Source organism: Mus caroli, unplaced genomic scaffold (assembly GCF_978045245.1).
Source record: "Mus caroli unplaced genomic scaffold, Mus_caroli_1 scaffold_15, whole genome shotgun sequence".
Taxonomy (NCBI): domain Eukaryota; kingdom Metazoa; phylum Chordata; class Mammalia; order Rodentia; family Muridae; genus Mus; species Mus caroli.
Window position 1 is genome coordinate 105,348,673 of NW_028227270.1, and position 19,954 is coordinate 105,368,626.

At 38.1% G+C, this 19,954-nt stretch overlaps 1 long non-coding RNA gene and 1 pseudogene across 2 annotated transcripts in view; both read left to right on the plus strand.

Moving 5' to 3' along the window:
- Nucleotides 1-10,566, plus strand: part of LOC115029097 (U1 small nuclear ribonucleoprotein C pseudogene) — a 205,529-nt pseudogene extending 194,963 nt beyond the window's left edge. Inside the window, exon 4 of the transcript XR_003834674.2 lies at nt 9,125-10,566. The product of XR_003834674.2 is annotated as a U1 small nuclear ribonucleoprotein C pseudogene (transcript). The remainder of the gene's footprint in view (nt 1-9,124) is intronic.
- A 4,502-nt stretch (nt 10,567-15,068) lies between these two features.
- LOC147001071 (uncharacterized) overlaps nt 15,069-19,954 on the plus strand; it is a 36,074-nt gene continuing 31,188 nt past the window's right edge. Inside the window, exons 1-2 of the long non-coding RNA XR_015045478.1 lie at nt 15,069-15,208; nt 18,465-18,514. This is a non-coding gene — a long non-coding RNA (uncharacterized LOC147001071). The remainder of the gene's footprint in view (nt 15,209-18,464; nt 18,515-19,954) is intronic.

Genomic DNA, 19,954 nt, shown 5'->3' on the forward strand with positions numbered 1-19,954 from the left:
ATAGTCACATACATATGAATCTACAAGAAGTGTGAGGCTGCAGACAGCAAGAGAATTGGTACTGTTCTAAAAGGAACACCCCCAAAACTTTTCCAAGGCCCCAGTATTACCCAAGATGTTGTTAATATTGTTGTAAACAAGCCAAGAAAAGTAATATGCTTATTGAGCATGGTAAGTAATTCAAGAGCAGAGATGTCTTCCTAAATAAGTGCAGAAAAATGATCAAGAAAAAGAAGACCAAAAGAAAGGATGCTGGGTTCAACCCAAGTGCCTGTCAGCTGCATCCAAAACAGCAAAATGTATAAGAACTAATAGGAAGGGGTCGGCAGAACCCATTGCCTGTTAACCTATTGCTTATGAAAGTTAAAATAAATAAATAAATAAATAAATAAATAAATAACCCAGATTAAAGTATAAGACCCATGTTTAAAAAGTGGTTATAGCCATGTTAGTCAACGTGGTGGAAAGAACTATTAACTGTACTGCTATATGGACTGAATGCCCATGTCCTCCAAATTGATACAGTGAAACCCTCATGTTCAGGAGATGAGGCCCTTGGGAAATGATCAAGTTCCCTCTCTGCTTTATGATCTTGGCCTCTAAAATGGAAAGGAAAACTTAATCTCCCAAAGCAGAGATAGAATCTTTACTGCTATGCAAACCCAAGAGATATCTCAGAAATATTACTCAGCCCTTAATGATAGAGCTAAGAAAAAGGTACTGGTAATCAGCACATTTTGTAACTGTTTGTCTCCTTAACTTTCCTTATCAAGTGACATTGGGTTTCAGGAATAGTAGAAAGGAGCTATAAAAGCCTTTGTAGGGTTGGACCAGAACTACCCTCAAGCAACTATTGAACCTGTAGAATAAGCTTATCTTGAAAGGGAGACATTAATCATGAGAATGAGAACGTAACCTGGAATGAAAATAATAATCTCATAAAAATCATATTGTTCCCCTCAAGGGATGAGATCAATAACAACTTTAGAATCAATTTTCAGAACCAGAATTGAGACAATGATCGACCAGACCATTCCTTGACTATCGTGTTTAATTATGAAGACTTTCTCCTCTCTTTCTAATTCTTCTCTACATAAATCTTAATCATATCTTAGTACCTTGAAGATGATCTTGGGGTCACTGGATCCCTTAATTTGTTCTTCTTTCCAACACATCCATTAAACATCTTCCCTTACTGTTTACTACTGATCTCTCTCAGTACCAGAATGAGTGGATAGGCCTAACCATAGAGAATCCAAGAGGTGAGACATTTGCCCTAAAATGTGGATTAAAGTAAATTGCCTAATCAGGTCACATAACATTTGAGCAACCATATATTAATATATGCAAGTTCATTATTATAGCATAATCGGATTGCTTGTAGCATTTGACATAGCTATAAATCGTAAAACTTGTGTACATCTCCTAAACATAAATTATTTGGATCTTCAACAGACAAAAATATGTAACCTGTTCTACAGGATCATAAAATACTCAGTCAATAACAAATCAAATCCCAGAAATGTTATGAATTAATATGCAGGAGTCTCTTCTGGCTGTTGCTGAACATGACCTAATTCTTTCTGATAATAATGGACTTCAACGATAGAGCTAATGTTCTAGTTTGCGTTCCATTGATGTAAGAAATACATCAATACTTACCCAAAGTAAGTTGGAGGATGAAAGAATTTATTGAGTTACAGTTTACAGCCCAAGGAATCCAAGGCAGGAACCTGGAGGAAGAAACTGAGATAGGGGTAATGGAGGAAAGTTACGTGCTGGCTTGCTACTCATGCTTGCTGAACTGCTTTCTTATATAAGACAAGACCACCCTCCCCAGGGGAGGCACCACACACAATAGTCTGGCTCAATCACATCAATCATTAATCAAGAAAATGCCCCCATGTACATGTCTATGAGCCAATCTCAAAGAATCAATTCCTCAGCTAAGTTCCCTTTTCTCTGGTGACTCTAGGTTACAGATTTGTGTCAAGTTGATGAAAATTTAACCAGCACAACTATTAAGAATTCCTATTAAGCTTGTACGTAAGAAGACTGAGAACAGATCCTAGTCAGCACTGTCGCTATGGTGCTGGGAGCAGGAGTGGGTGCCTGAGTCTAACACAGCATACTTGGTGCATACAGGTACTCTCTCTGATTTCCAAAAGTCTGTGAATTTTATCTTAAAAGCTGATAACTCTGTATGTGATGATCATATTAATTATTTAATTTTTTGTCTCATTCTACAGAAAAAGAACAATTAAATAATATGATAAAAACTCTTGTTTGAAAGGAAGTGAAAAGATCTGATCTTATAAATCACTAAAAAATATTATGAGACACTAAAAACATCATTGAAAACAGATAACAAGACAACTGTTAATTACTATATTAAAAATCCATACTTTGGCAACATTTCAAACTCAGTTTGTCTTGCAAGTGATGTTTGTTTCTTGTCCCCTTGGAAGAAAGATCTGAGAATAAATCTGAAGGTACATTTGGCATTTGATCCTTAAAGGACTCAGTTGAAGAATACACACATGCATGCATGCATAGGTTTTCAGGGCTGATCACTGGAATTGTAGAGCCAATGTAGGATTCATCCCTGGGGAAGACTAATTCTCCCTCTCTTAGAATTCTTTAATTGCGTCTAGTTCTTTGTCTCAGGGTATGGCCCTAGAGACTTCCTCATCAGCATGTATATTGGTGTTGTTCTTTTCTGGTATTGTTTATACAGCCTTACTGTTGGGGTATCCTGGCTGGAGCTTCACTGTTATTTCTGAAGACACAATTTTACAACACACTTCCTGATCCTCCTGTTCTAACAATCGTTTCATTCCTCTTTTCTGGCCCTCAAACTCTTAAAACTCTTTCCTCCCTGCTTTAGACAGTCTTCTCTGGACTTCAGCTGCAAGAGTTGTATTACAGATATATTTACTGGGGCTAGGTACCCCACAATCAATTGTTTTCTGCATTTTCACTAGTTGTGGTTTTCTGAAACAGTGTCTGTTTTCTGCAAAGACCTTCTTTGATGAGGTGTGAGAACTACATATCTCTGTAAATACCAGGATAGTATTTGCATACTCAGGAATTATGCTGGTTTAGTAAAGTTGGTAAGAGTAGGTTCTTCTCTGAACTCTATGGCTTCATTTGCCCCATGTAATTGGCTAGACTCCTGGTATTTGGTAACTTGTGTCTATATGGGTATGTTCTTTAGTTTGGACGTTTTCTTTGATGATCTCATAGGAGATCTGGTCTATAACATTGACCTGGGATTCTTCTCCCCTATTGATGCCTGTAACTCAAAGGTTCGGCCTTCATATGGTATCTCACAGATCCTACATGTTCCTTTACTGTGCTTTTAATTTTGTTCACTGTCTTTACTTATGTGGTCTAATTTATCAACTTCATCTTTAAGATTTGATGTTTTATCCTCTATTTGATTCACTTTACTTATAAGGCTTTCCCCTGTGTTTTCTAACTTATCAGGTATTTTTATCTCATCTTGTTTCAGTTTGAATTTTTTTCAGTATTTCTATCTGAATATTATTTCTATTCCTGAATTCAGTGTTCAGATCCTGAATTGTCTTCATTTCATTTTTCTGTATAATTGTATTTTCTTGTTGTCACTTGGGCCTTTCTTGTTATCCTCTTAAAGTTCAGTGACGTGCTTACTTGTGTATTCTTTTAAATCCTTGAATACCTTGATGAAGTTTGTATTGTTCTTTTAAATTTTGTGTCCTGGAGTTCATCTAAGTAACTCTCATTAGAGAACACTTCTATAGGACTATAGTTGATTTGATGGGAGACATACTGTCTTGGCCTTTCATTTGTTTTTATACTTCGGCTATGACTTCAGCATGTAGACTTATGTATTTGATAGTATATATGATGTGAGATTATAGCCTTTCTTTGATTGTGCCAGTTCAGGAGCTACATGACCAGAGCTAAGCTGGATAAGGCTACTTTATGACTCGCTTGTTCCCCGTTTCTTTTGGCTTCAGTTTTTATATCCAGGAGTCTCAAGTGTGCCTCTCAGTACCTACAGTGACTATTTTATTGAACTCATGTTGGGCATAGATGATACCATAGTCTAAATCTATACCTGTAGTTGTGGAGATGGAGGTGAACGAAGGGGCAGATGGTAGTAGAGCTGAAGGACTCAACATTTAAAGTCAGAGCTTCAGGCTGAAGCAAAACCAATTGCAGTGAATACAGAAGTGAGAAGGATGGGAGTTAGGAGAAGGAATCTCCCAGACAAACCCAGTTCAGGTCTGAAACTATACTTATGTGTGGAGGTAGTGGTAGAGGTGTAGAGGAGTGGGGTAGTCACCAGGCAAAGACAGTTCAGCCCCTATGGGTCTGAAGCTAGGTCTGTGGGTATGAAGATGGTGGTAGTGCCTTATAGGTAACTTTTTATAATTCCTTTTACTCCACTTTAAAATAAAATCAACAACCAGTCATGATCGAGTTTGTAAAATATGCTTTTTAATATATAGGAAAAACAGAAGAATCACATTGCTCTCTAACTCTAATAATGATTAGTCTGGGATTGATAAAAATAAATAAATAAATGCTAGGAAAGGCATAATAGTTGAGTAGTACAGTTATAACAACAACAACAAGCCAACAAGGACTAAAGTGCTGGACTCCTCAGTGCACAGTTTTGCTGAAGCTCAAGCTCAGAATGCTGCTCTGTAATAATAATAGTTTAGCACTACCTAATTATTTCTTGGGTATAAGCAGAGTTCAGGCTCCAGCAGCTCCAACAAGAAGGCTTAGCTACCTAAATCCAATATTTCAGTTAAATATGTAGGCATTGCTGAAAGCAGAGAGAGAAGATTTACTTAATGTCACGTTGTGAGGAAAACAGACAGTGCTGTATGAAAAAAAGGGGGTGCCTTAGAAAAACAGGCTGAGCAAGCCATGAAAAGCAAGTCAGTAAGTAGTACTATTCTATGTCCTCTGCTTTGCTTCATGTCTCTGGGTTCCTGCCCTATTTGAGTTCTTGCCCTGACTTCTACCAGTGATGGTCTGTGATGTAGAACTATAAGATTAAATAAGCCCTTTCCTTTCCGAGCTACTTCTGGTCATCATGTTTTACTACCATATAGGTATTCTAACTAGGACTATTATATAACAAGGAATGTGTTCTTCATTTTTCCCACATCAAAATAAAAAACCCTTTGCCTATTGGAAGAATAAAGTTTTCATTCAGCGAAGTAGATCTGGAGGGACAGAGCTATAGTTATGTCAAGACCCCGGTCCCACCTCGTGTCCCAAGCTGTATCCCTTTTTGTTGTGATGTGAGCCAACAAACTCCATTTCCGGCTTGGTTGAGTTGGAGTAAGCCTTCTGTCAGTTGGGTTTCCTGACTAATATGGTAGTGTATGGCTTATCAAAGGCATTGCCAGTAAGTCTTTCACAAGGAACATTTGTAATAGTTTGTGGGAAGGCATGCAAGGAAAATATAACAACTGGATCAAATTTGGAAAAACACAGACTAGACACCTCTTGACAAATCCTATAAAATGTTTGAGTTTGTGGGAAACAAACTTGTGAGGGAGAATCATTCTGAAGTAGTTGCAATGAGTGGTGGGTGACAGTGAGTCAGACCATATGCACTGAGGATCTAAAATGGCAAATAAAATGGGCTTTGAGTTGGAAAATAGATGACAGCCAAAGGTGTTGTGAATCGTGAGACTTTCTGGGGAAGTGCACTTTGCAGAACTCATAAGGAGAGTAGTGAGAACAATGTCATAAAGCTGGATATCAACTGAGATAGAAGCAACAAGAAGTACATAAACTCATGAAAACTAAGTAATGAACTAACTAAAGGTGATCTTTCAAGGAATAAATAAAGAAGAAAATCAAGACTCCCTAGAATTAAGTGAAAAATAAAATCAACATAATACCAAGATCTATAGGACACAACAAAGGCAGTTCTGGTAGGAAATTTATGGCACTCAATGCCAACACACACAGAGACACACACTCAAACTAGAAAGGTTTCAAATTAGTAGTTTAGTATTGCATCTGTAAGTTTTGGAGAAACAAGAACATACAATACCCCCAAAAATTGATAAGAAAAGATGGGGTGAAAATAAAATAATAGAAATGAGGGACTAGAAAGATCACTTAATAGTGAAGAACAATTGCTGCTGTTGGAGAGGGCCCAAGTTCATCCTTACACCACATGACAGCACACAGCTATCTTTTTTTTTTTTTTACTTTAATTTTTTTACAGTCCAGTCATTGCCCCCCTCCTGATCTGCCCTCCCACAGTTCCTCATCCCATTTCTCCTACCCCTATCTCCAAGAGGATGCCCCACACAGGCCTCCCCACTCCCTGGGGTCTCAAGTCTCTCAGGGTTAGATTCATCTTCTCCCACTCAGGCCGGCCCAGAACTGTCCTCTGCTATATATGCACACCCCATCTTTAACTACAGTTCTAGGAGATGCATTACCTTCTTCTAATCTCCATGGACCTGCACATAAGGAACTTATACTCACACAGCTCACATATTTACTTCTAAACAAAAGTAAATAAATCTCAATAAAATCAAAGAATACTACAAAGAACCAATAAAACATAATGGGTTCTTTGGGAAAAAAATACGATGGACAAAAACTGCTAGTCATTAATCTGGCTCAGATTAACAATATTAAATATGAAAAAGAAAAGAAAACACCAAAACTCCTTCAATTATTTCATACATTGTATGAGAAAGGAACATTTCCAAAACTTTTTATGCAGTATATCATACCCTGATTCCAAAACTAAAGACCCAGCAAAAAAAGAAAATTATCAGCCAATCACTCTAATAAACTTAGATGCAAAAGTTTTCAATAAAAATATTTGCTGAAAGGACCCAGATATAGCTGTCTCTTGTGAGGCTATGACGAGGCCTGGCAAACACAGAAGTAGATGCTCACAGTCAGCTATTGGATGGATCACAGGGCCCCCAATGGAGGAGCTAGAGAAAGTACCCAAGGAGATAAAGGGATCTGCAACCCTATAGGTGGAACAACAATATGAACTAACCAGTACCCCCGGAGCTCGTGTCTCTAGCTGCATATGTATCAGAAGATGGCCTAGTCAGCCATCATTGGGAAGAGAGGCCCCTTGGTATTGCAAACTTTATATGCCTCAGTGCAGGGGAACACCAGGGCCAAGAAGTGGGAGTGGGTAGGTAGGGGAATGCGGGGGGAGGATATGGAGGACTTTTGGGATAGCATTGGAAATGCAAATGAAGAAAATACCTAATAAATATATATATTCTATCCAAATTCAAGAACACATCAAAAAGATCTATCAGAGTCAAATCAGCTTCATCCCACTAATACAGATATGGTTAAGCATACATAAAACAATAAATGCAATTACACATACAAATAAACTTAATTACAGAAACCATCTGGTTAACTTGTTGGATGCAGAAAACACCTTGGAAAATTCAATGTCCATTTATGATAAATGTCCTAGAAAATTTAGAGATATAGAAGCCATATCACAAAATAATAAATTCGATATACTATCACCCCACACCAACAATATGCTAAATGGAGCCTGTGAGGGTGTAATGTGTCACTTACATGTAGTCCCCATAGAGAACAGAGTTTCCTCAAAAGGAAATACTAATACTCCTCAAATTATTTCACGAAATGTAAAAGGAAGGGACACTTCCAAAGTTTTTATGAACTCAGTGTTATCCTTATACCAAAAGCAAAATTATAAACTAATCCTCATTTAGCATAGTATTGATTGTAAGCTTGCTGTATATTGCATTTGTTACATTGAGATATCTCTCCTCTATATCCAAAGATTTTATAGTAAATGCTAAGAAATTGATGAAGATCCCAGAGGATGGAAATCGCAAAGCTTTCCAAAAAAAAAAAAAAAAAAAATCAAGACGAATAAGACAAGAATTCCCACTCTTTCCTTTCATGTTCAATACAGTGCTTAAAGTCTTATCTAGAATAATAAGACAAGTGAAGGAGATAATGGGAATGCAAATGTGAAAAAACAATACTATCATTTTCAGAGGAAATTGTCCTAGGCATAAAATATCCTTAAAAGTTCACCAGAAAACTCCCACAACTGGTATTTTCAGCACAGTATCAGGATACAATGTTAACCCAAAGCTGTAGCTTTCTTGAATACAAACAGCAAATGTACCAATAAATAAGTCAGACCAAAAAAAAAAATCCAGTTCATTATATTCTCAGAAAATGCATATTGAGCTCAATACATTCTGAGCTATAGAGATCACTTGTGGATAAGAGCATTTGATGTTTCCAGAGGACCCAGATTCAATTCCCAGCACCCATATAGTGACTCACAACCACCTGTCCAGTCTCAGGGCATCCAGTTCCCTCTTCTTTACTCCGTAGGCAGTTCACAAATACAGTGCACAGATAGATATTCATAACATTAAAAAAAGGAAATAAAAATTCAAAAATGTATCTTGGAATAAATCTAACTAAGAAAATGAAAGATTTGTATAATAGAACCAAAGACACTGATGAAAGATCTTCATTGAAACAGATACCAGAGAATGAAAAAATCTCCTGTGCTCAATATTGTGAAAATGGCTATCTTATCAAAAGCAGTCTTCAAATTTAACACAATCCCCATCAAAATTCTAACACTATTCTTCAAAAAAAAAGAAAAACTATATTCAATTTTATTCAACAACACCACACACACACACACACACACACACACCAAGTACCCAAAATAACCATGAAAGATAAAAGAAAAATAGAGACATCACCATCTCTGATTATAAGTTATGCTGCAGACCTATAATATTTAAAACAGCATAAAGACAGTCCAATTTATTAATGGAATGCACCTGAGTACCTAGACATAAGTTTACACACCTATGGGTAAGTGATTTAAAAGAAGAAAAAAAAAGGCAAAAATACACAAGGGAGAAAAGATAGCATCTTCAACAAATGGGTGCTGCCCAACCGGATAGCTCCATGTAGAAGGGTGAAATCAATTCTTATCTTTCACCCTACACAAAACTCAGCTCTAAATAGATCATGGACTTTGACAAAAGATCTGATGCTCTGAGTCCAATAGAGGAGAAACTAAGAAATGTGTTTGAATTTACAGGCCGAGGAAGAGACTCTCTGAGAAGAAGTCCAGCAGCACCAACATTAAAGATCAACAGTAAACAAATGGGACATCATGACACTTAAACAGGTTTTGTAGTTCAGCAAAGGACATCATTATTTGAGTACAGAGGAAGCATGTCGAATGGGAGAGATGCTTACCAACTATACACCTGACTGCCAGAAGATTCATATCTAGAATATACAAAAAGGAATCTCAAAAACAACTAAGAATGAAGGGAAAAAATCCCAGTTAAAATATAAAGGATGAAACTTAACAGTTCTCAAAAGATAAAATGAATGAAAATGCAAATGAATGAAAAAATAATTTACTAAATGTTTGACCCCTTTATCTAGTAGAGAAATGCAAATTAAAACTGCTTTGAAATTCCATAACCTAGTAAGAACAGTAAGTACCAAGACAACAAATAACAGCATATGCTGGTATGGATATGGAAAAGGGAGAATACTTGTTGCTGGTGGAAGTGCAAACAGGTGCAAACTATGGAAAGCAGTGTAGAGTTTCCTTACAAAGTTTAAAATAGATTTCCTGGCGGCGGGGACCTGGGTAGCCAACGGCTTGTGGAGCAACATGCTTAAGTTTTATTGTGACTACCGTGATACATATCTTACCCACCATTCTCCTCTGTGGGGAAGACACACTGCAGTGGTCGGAAACACAAAGAGAGTGTGAAAGACTGTTACCAGAAGTGGATGAAGAGCAGGCCCAGGGCCTCAATGACAAAACAACGCCTGCATTTCAACAAGGAAAGATCCCTCCAGCTCCGTTCTCTGCTCCTCTGCCTGCAGGGGCCATGATCCCACCTCTCCCCAGTCTCCCGGGTTCTCCTCAGCCTGGCATGATGCCTACATCCCTTATAGAAGGCCCTACCGTGATGCTAATGCTGGCCCCGCCTCCTCCTGGGATGATGCCTGTGGGACCAGCTCCTGGGATGAGACCACCCATGGGAGGCCACATGCCCACGATGCTCAGGCCTCCAATGATGAGACCTCCCATCTGCCCTATGATGGTGCCCATACGGCCTGGCATGACCCAGCCAGACATAAGAGCAGAAGCACTCTTTATCATTTTGTATTCCTGTTCTGTTTCACCAGGAGATCTTGGAGCTAAGCCTGAGTGTTTACTAGATGCATGACAAGGAAACTTCCCTTCCTGTCAGAGAGAATACTTTTGGAGGGAGAAATGATACCAAAAAGTGGAGTTTTTACTTATATTGTGAAATGTGAAAATAAATACACAAAGCACTCTATGTCTTACTACAGGGACACTTGTTCATCCATGTTCATTACTGCTCTACTCGGGAAAGAAAAGGTCAAGGCGACCATCAACTGATGACTGGGTAATGAAAGTTGGGGTGCATTTAAACAATGAGAAAATAGTCAACTGTTAAGAAAAATGAAATTGTAGGTAAATGGACAGAAGCCCAGAAAATAAAATGTCATATATTTTCTCTCATGTGTGGATGTTAGCTTTGAATCTTTAGATATGTGTGTGTTTCATATGGAATACCATGGAGGTCAGGAAATTAGCAAGAAGTTATCAGGCTGGCATTTAAGGGAGAGGGAATAGAATACAGTGAAATAAAGGGTTACAGAGTTAGAGGCAAATAGTGAACAGGGAGGAATAATTGGTGGGAGATGGGAGGACAATGGGAAGGGATAAGTAACACTAAAGACCATTTATAAATGACATTAAAATGTGTTACTGGAGAAGCTTGCTAAAACATGTATGTGCACATATAGAGTTTTGGTGGAGGTACCCTATAAAGGAGAGATTAGACACAGATTGATAACAAATACAATAACCGACACTTCTTTGTGAGTTGTTAGTCAGTGAGATTCCATAGACCTTCAAGCATCACATGCTACTGCAAACACTCCTACCTACCCTCCAGAAGTTGACAGTAAGACCCTATTGCTGAAGACAGCACATTTAAGCCATAAAATATGAAAATCAAGCTAGCACGTGCTTAAAACCTTGTCTCCTCCTGGTTAGCTTACAAAAAGGTAGATAGTGATATCCAAGCTACCCAAAGAGAAAATTCCATATAAGTCTCACCCAGCTATAAACCCTGCAAGTTACAATAAAGACTAGTCTGACAAAATATGCTCAGTTGGGAAATATTGATGTGTGTATATGTGTTATGGAAGTAATGAACTACTTTCTTGTTGGATTGAAGGCATGCTCCATAAGATGGAATCCATTTCTGGTACTGTTAGTGGGGTCAAGAACATGTGGCTAGAAAGGTCATAGACACCAAGGAAGAACCTACTTCTATTTATCTGCTAAATAATCATAGTATTAAAAGACTCCTAATGACTTGTTGCTATAACCATAGAAAAAAATGCATTTTTAACCCTTGTAAGAGAAGCTTTGTTCTGCAATTGATAACAACATAGAGCTTTCAAGTGGTCAGTGTATAGAATATAAGAAATGATGGAGTACTCAGCTCTAAATTTAATGTATATGTCACACTCCTCCAAGGTTCAAAGAACTTTGCAGAAGAAGGGGAAGAAAAATGGTAAGATCCAGAGGTGGAGGATTACTTAAAATAATTGTGTTATCTATAAAACAGAGAAGTTGCACAAATGACTTCATAATAATTATGACAGTATGCATAGAACTTGCAAAAACTCAAGGCAAAAAAGTCCCAGCTTAGAGGCGGGGAGATGGGCATGAAATCCCATCACTAGCTGAGAAGTTATTGGCATTTGAAATCTCTTTTGAGAGGGAGATTCAGATTTTTTTTTAATGATGTCTTCCTTTGTAGATTGATCACTCTCCAGGATGGGTCCCAATCCCAAAAATAGTTAGACAATAAAAACAAATTGAAGGGAAAAAAGGGAGTGGAGGCAGGAGGAGAGAGCAGGAAGGGGAGACAGCAAAGATGAGGAAGAGGATGACAGAAAAAAAGGAGGAAAAAATCAAAGAAGCAAGGAAGAAGAAAAAGATGGCTCATCATCCACTAAGTTCTGTGAGTTAGGAGGCAAGGATGGAAAGGTTGGGGATAGGAGGAATCTCAGGATAAATGTAATGCAAACACACTGCATTTAATTCTCAAATTATTAGTAAAAATATTACTTTGAGGTAATTCATATATGTGAATACACATATTTATGCATGTTTCCCAGCTCAACTATTCCTTCCTGTCTTGTTATTCCTCTTTAGCCATATATGCTGCTGTATTCTCTCTCTTCACCCTGGAATGCCACCCCCATGTCTCTTTACTAATTTCCTGTCCTCTATGGCTATTCCAAATGAAATGCACATATCTAAAGATTGAAAGCCAACATGCACACATGAGGTAAAATGTGTGACACTTGTCTTTCTGGGTCTGGACTGTATCACTCAGAATCATGCTGTCTACCTCTGTCCATTTATGTGTAAATTTCATAATTTCATGGGTTTTCATCTAACCAATTCTAGAAGGAATTCGTTCATCAATTCTCAAACAAGATTTCTTGATCATTCGTTGCTGTAGTAATGACATTATTCAACCTATAGGGCTTCCAGAATAATACTAATATTTGTACAATGAAACATTTAAGTACTTAAAATTACCTTACCTGTCGTTTAAAATGCTACTAGTAAGCATGCTACCAGCAGAGAAATAACTAGAAATTTTGAATCATGGGGATTAAGAACAACAAGAGATGTTCTAAGGTTCCCCACCCCCCTTTACTCAATGGAACAAGAAAGAAATAGGAAGGAACAGAAATGGAGGATAGGGTAGAATTTTTAGGTTTGTTTTTGTATGGTTTTCTTTTGACCAGAAACATCATTAGGCTTAACTAAAAATCATCTGTGCATATTTCTATTCCACACATATTATTCAAAAGTTCAAGGTACAGTTTCCCCTTTTCTAAAGCACTTTCAGCAAAAGCATGAAAACCAGCGCCCATGTAAAACCAATTGGGACCAGTTGGTTATGGCCCCACCTTCCTTCCCAGTGTGGATGGAAAACCAAGACAGGGAATTCCCAGAGCAAGCTGGCCAGCTATACTCACCAAATGATGAGCTTCTAGTCCATAAGAAGACCACGGATTCAATCCAAAAGGTAGAGAGTCATTGAGATGTCTCATGATAGCATCCTCAGGCCTCCTTACAAATGTGCCCATACACATACAAGCATCCATGAATAAGAATGCACACCACATACACACTCGCACACACAGAGAGAAAGAGAGAGAGAGAGAAACATTTACATGAGCATTAAATTATCAAAGTGGCCATCTATATTATGAAACTTATCTATTCTGTTCCAAAGGCAGTGCAGGGAGTTATCCACGTATACCTTTGAAGTAGATGATGGACAGAGAGAGCACTGGCTTTGGGCTTCTGGGTCCAAGATTGATGTTAAAAATGAAGAAACAGAGAGGAGGAGTGGATTGGGCAAGATGGGAGGTAGCAGGGGAAGACTAGGAGGAGAGGAGGGAGAAAAAACTGAGTTTGGGATATAAAATAAGTTAATTTTAAAAAATGAATAAAGTCTAAGTCTATCATGAACTAACTATATGAGCTGCAGTTCTATCTGTTTGCTTAACTATGAATTATTTCCACACAGTCCTTCTAGTCATAGCTCCTGTCAATCAGGTCTCAAGTTCACATGTCCCTATAACGAAGTTCACATGTCCCTATACAAAGATTTTTTTTTTTAGTACCCTATCTAAAATGGTCAAAATGTTTTGTCTGAATTGAGGTACTTTATTATTTCATGATTTAATCATTTACCTCTTTATTGTTTCATTACCAGTAACCCGGGTAAAATAGAAGCTTTAGATAGGCAAAGAGCTTACCTGCCTGTTTTTTCAGGATACTGGATCATCCTGACATAAATTAGGCACTCAGTTTCTAATGAATGAATGAATGAATTACAAAAAACCCATACTAACGTTCCTACTTCCCTTCAGTCTCTTCTGAAGAACAGAAAGAGCAAAAATGCATGCCTATAACTTTTAATTGAATGAGTACTGTTCAAACAGAACCTTGTATTACTTTCACACTGGTTTCCTTTACAGAGAAAAACCTATAATACAGAAGTGATTGATAAATTCTATTCAAAGCTAATAAATGATAAACACGGAAAGCAAGAAGATCCTCCAATATTCTGATACAATTTCCCTTAGAAAAACCTGAAGGAAAGCAAATGAAATTTACAATTACCATTACTACAGGATCTGTGCCATCCTCAATTATGGTTTTTAACTAGAATCAATTCAAACATCTTTGCCTCTATAGTCAGTGGAACTTGGGGAACTGAGTTCTTCCCACAGCATTCCATAGGGAGTCACCAAGACAAGAGAGGGTAAAGAATACCATGCCAGTATGGGCATCTGTGGGTCCGACATCCTCTGCTGTCTTCTCAGATCTGACTCAACTGGCCGGTGATGACTGAGCAAGTACAGTCAGACCTGACCTTACTGTGTGACTCAGGTGTTTGTGATCTTTCTCAAAGCTGACCATACAAAGTCTTGTCTTTTTCTCAAGGCTTCATGATTTAAAGAAGGCTGTAGAATAAATATCAGGCTGGAGTCTTGCTCAATGTGTTGTCACCGCCTGAGTATGAATTCCTTAGCCACTGAGTCACTTGCTCTTCCTAATAAGGCATGCTGACTTGGAACACTCTGAGATGTCAATGTGGGATCTTCTAGATCTACATAGCTTCCTAAATATTATGAAAACATGGTGGTTACAATTATAAGCTTCTAATTCATCCAGGGCTGTGTTCGGAGCTCATCAGCTCCATGAGCTTGATGACTTGGGTCAGTTTTCATATCTCTCTGAGCTTCAAGTTTCTCAACTTTGAATGTAGTGATAGAGGCTAGAGACACAGCTCTGTTGGTAGCATGACACAGACACTGATCTTGTGATCCACAGCCCCACATAAAGCATAACTTGGTGATGTGCGTGCAATCCTAGGACTTGAGAAGAGGAACCTGAAGGATCATAAGTTCAAGCTCATCCTGAAGTACATCATAAGTTCAATGCCAGCCCGGGCCATTTGAGATCGTATCTCAATGTAAATAAACGAATAAGGAAATATATGATCGGTGATGATCTCAGGTAACTTACAGAACTCTTTAGAATTCATTGAGGAAATATAAACAAAGCCCTTCACATGATCCCTCAAACATTAGGCTTAATTGTGACTAAATATAGCATTTCATGACTTACACAATGCTAAGTTATGTAAGTAAAATATATGTACATACATATATATCACATATACATTTTATAGGTTGAAAAAACAAACAAGTTTCTTTGAACAATTATCTCAGTTTTCAGATAAATGCAGAAAAAGAGCTTTGATTCTTGACTAGAGTATTTTTAAATGTTTTGCTATCAACTATCAACTATTTTCTTCAAGTATATGCATGGGGAAATAAATTACAATTAGATACACATCATTGCATCCTATTACATGCAATAATTACACATATGCTGTTTAATTATAAAGCAGTGAGAAATACTTCACACACTGGGTGGACTTTTATATATGTCAGAAGCAGTCTCTAAAGTTCTCTCCCTGCCACTGTCTCTGTCATCTGTCTCTTTCTCTGTCTTTGTCTCTGTCTCTCTCTGTCATCTATCTGTTGCTCTCTATGTCTCTCTCTGTCATTTGTCTGCCTCTCTCTCTGCCTGTCTGTCTCTGTCTCTGAATAAGACACTTAGTTCACAGTAGTTGGGGTTTAGTCTTTGAGGTGTGTAGACATGAGAATAGGTCTGTGATTCTCAAAATGAATCACTAGGTCATTGACTCTGAGAGATGATAAGTGGTGTTTGGTGCTCCAATTATGTTTGAAAAAACACAGGTAACATGTATTTACCATAATATTTCTCATGTGACTTGAGCTTTGGTTTGCTAACATTTATTTCCTAGAAGAATGAAGCTTTCTTTATTTCTCAAATATTAATTTGAGATTTTTTTATCATTAAGTATATTATGGGTTTGAGCTCTAAGAAATTGTGTGTGTGTCAGCATGCACATACTCATGAAATAGGGAATAATGAGAGATTGAAAGAGAGATTGAAAGCAAGAGAGAAGTATTGTGTGGTAGTGTATACATATGTGGTGTATAGATGTATATGTGTGTAGTATATACCTATGTGTAGTCATGTATGCAGTATATTCATCTGTATGATTTAGTGGTGAATACATATGTGTGGTTTTTGCATGTTTGTAAATATATACATGTGCGTGATGTTCACATGTGTGTGATGTATGCATGTGTGGTGTATGTGGTACATGCATGCATATGATGTATACTTGTGGTGTATACATATTTTATGAGGTATATGCATTTGTGTGATGTATGCATATGTTTGGTGTATGCTTGTAAATAGTGTATGCATATGTGTCATGTATGTTTCAATGTGGTGTATGAAAGTGTGTGGCATATGCATGTGTAGAATATTTGTGCAAAGACAAAAGAAGGATGGTTTGTCTCCCCACCTAGAGCCTTGAGAAATGGACTCTCGCTGAAGCTGAATTTCAATGCTGTTTTTTGGCGTATTTGTTTGTCTTGGCTATGCTGGCTACCAGAAAGCCCCAGCAATCTTTCTGTCTCCACTCTTTGCAACACTGTATTTACAGGTATAAATGCTATCATTCTGGCTTCTATATGAGGCAGGTATCCAAATTTTGGTCTCATATTTGGATAGCAAGCACTCTTGCCCATGAAATGTATTTCTAAATCACTAAGACATATTTAGTAGAAATACCCCAGTACTGAATCCCAAAGCTCTTTCTTCTCTATGTACACTCTAGTCTTTTCCAGAATCATTCTCTAGCTTCCTCACATAATTCTCTTTTGCTACAGTATAAGCTTCCAGATATTCCCCAGCAATCCTGCACTTTCAGTGTTACCAGGACATTCATCAGTGTGTGTTGATAATTGCTAAGATTATCCTGATAACTGCAGAAGTGGACAGACACGACCTTGTCTTTGTTGGGAGAAGGAAAAGATGGTGTGGGGCCTTTCTACAACGTTTAGTCTCGGTGTTGGTTAATTACTGTCATTAACAGAACACCCCTTCTTGGTAGGCTGGATGCTAATAGAGAAGCAGTCATTGAACACTATTGTTTCTAAAATTTGACCAAATATCAAAAAGAAAGTAATGACTTGACCTTTGGTCCCATTGTAAAGTAAGTAAATATTAGGGTCTTCCATAGCATCTGGCAAAAACTGCACAAGCTCCATTGGAGCACTCTGCCCCTCCCCTCTTTCTCTTTTTCTCCAGGATCTTTCAAGAAGGTAGTCCAGGAAAATGTCTTCCTTCTAAATTAAATTAGTTTTATAACGTGCTTCTACTTGTCCAGAAAGTTAAAATGTTTACTTTATCCATCAGATTAAGCAAAGCATGACTGAGGCTTGGGAGAGGAACATGCATGCTGTTCTCATGAGTCACAGTCAGGGCCACTGGAGAGGAATGAAAGGCACACTTCGGTGATACATTTCAGGCTGTAGGAAACAGGGGAGGTGGAAAGGAGTGAAACCTGTAGCCAGAAACTGTCTGACAACACTCACTGCAGAGGAGGCTACCTCTGGCCCATTTTATAACTGTGTGCTAAGAATATTAAATTCTGTAGAAAGTTAAGGAAGTGGTCTATGTCACTTCAGGGACTGAATCATCAGGTTTTGGAAAACTGAGATAGGAGAGCCAGAGGAGGTCAGGGATGCTGTTGTACCCCAACACAAGAAACAGCTCACTGTCCCATAGAGTCTGCACATCCAAGAGATGATCCTGGAGGCTGCTTTGCTCTTTCTCTCAAGGCTGGGACAAAACACCCATCCTATACTCCCATTAATTATCACAACTCAGAGAAAACTCCCATTCTCCCCACTCTCCAGATGAGAATGCTGGGGCTCACACAAGCTCACTGCCGAGTCAGGATGTGGACATTTCAGAGAGAGAGGAGATGAATACACTTTTAGGGGAATTCATTAATTCTGGCTTCAATATCCTGCTATAATCATTTCAATCATTTATCATTGCTGGCCAGAACCTGGTAACACAAATATTTACTTAGTCTAAAGTACATTGGCTTACTGGTTTTTAGTAGCTGAAAACCTCCAATAAAAGCTACATTGGTATTAATAAGAAAAGAACACATTTAGTGTGAAAGAGAAGGGCTTTCTGAGCAAAGATTAAATGTCATACTGCTCTCTCACACTAAGCAGTTCTTTAGGACAGAGGATTCTGGAATTACAACTGTTTTCCGTGAACCTTAATATTTTTAGTGTTCAGTTTTTAAAATTATTTTTGTGCTCTTTCCTTATTTATATTAACTCAAGTTTTTAATATTCTTATGTGTTAGCTGCTTTCCTTATCTTGGATTTGGAGGAGCGGAGAGCATCTGTGTTGGGGGTGAGTCTACTCCATTCATTCCCAAAGGGCTCTAAAAGTCAAGGTAGTGTGTGTGGTGTGAGAGACACTAAAAGGTTCTGTAGTGGCCCAGCATGACCAATTGGGCAGTCTAGAGAAACTCTTCTAAGAGCAGTAGGGATATGGCTCTGAGAACACAAAGTCAGGATTCTACGAGGCTCTTGGAATGTTCTGGAAAAAAGGTTTTCCTAGTAGAGTCAATGAGGAAAAGATACATTCAGCAGCCTGCTTGTAATGGTTAAAATATTCTTGAGCTAGTTCTTTCTACAAGTTATACACATTTCAAATCCCTATAGTTATTTTTGTTTAACTTTCTTAGACTTGATATACCTCCATTTTTATTTTCTTCCTACCAAGCCATTTAAAGGCATTTCTTAAACGAAAGAGTTCTGTCGGGTCTTCTGCCAAAAGGTTCTAAATTCTAGAATTTTGATCCTCTCTTTTCCCCAGAAAACAAAAATTGTAGTTCATGTTCAACAAAATCTTAATCACATTTGAAAAAAAAAAAAAAAAAAAGGAATCTATGCGGCATAGCCAAAGAGCAGCTGACCTCAGCGGTTGCCAGGCAACACTGTCCACATTCAAGCTCTGACTCAAAGAGGGTGCATGATGCTGCCCTGCACTGGAGCAGGAGCCGAGCAAGATACGTGCAGTGTGGCGGGCAGTATTGGCCAAGATCAGGCCTGAAGTGAACTTTGTGGCTTGAAGATTCCCGAGCAGCAGCAGTCCTTTTTGAGAAGTGGGATAATTTGTTTTTGGCAATACACTGTTTCTTTTTTCCGCGGGTGAGAAGAAAAAAAGTGTGGGAAAAAGCTTTGGAAATCTTGCAAGACCTCTTGGACATAGACTATGTGTTACAAAACATATTTTTGACGAGTTAAGTGTTAACCAACCAAAAACAGACAGATTGTCCTTCCCATGTTAGCTTCAAAATGCAGCAGGGGAAGCGGCCATTACTGAACACCCTGTGAAGTTGCCGAACCCTGTCATTTTCAAAAGCTTGTCAAAAAGCCCAGAGCACGAGAGGCCAGAATGGAGTTACTAGTCCCTTTCTGCAGGATGTGAGTGCAGCCTTCTGGGTGAGCAAGAGAGAAGAAAGGGGAAAAAAAAAAAAGAACAATACCAAATCAAAGGACTCCAACTGTCAGTGAAGGGTGGTCCAGAATAAAACTTTCAAAGGAGAAAGAGATTCATTTTAAACCATAATGAATTCTCTTTGTCATTGAAAATTCATCTAAAGACATATTCCATGACTACTTTTGACAGGCAATGATCTGAATATGTGATGGGCAGAGACATTATTTCTTGCCCTCCAAAAAGCTCTTAAGGACTCTGGGAGGAAATGGAGCTGTAAGCAGATAATTACAATATATTGTGATTTTATAGAATTCAGGAAAACAAGAACAGAAGTGCTAATTTTAC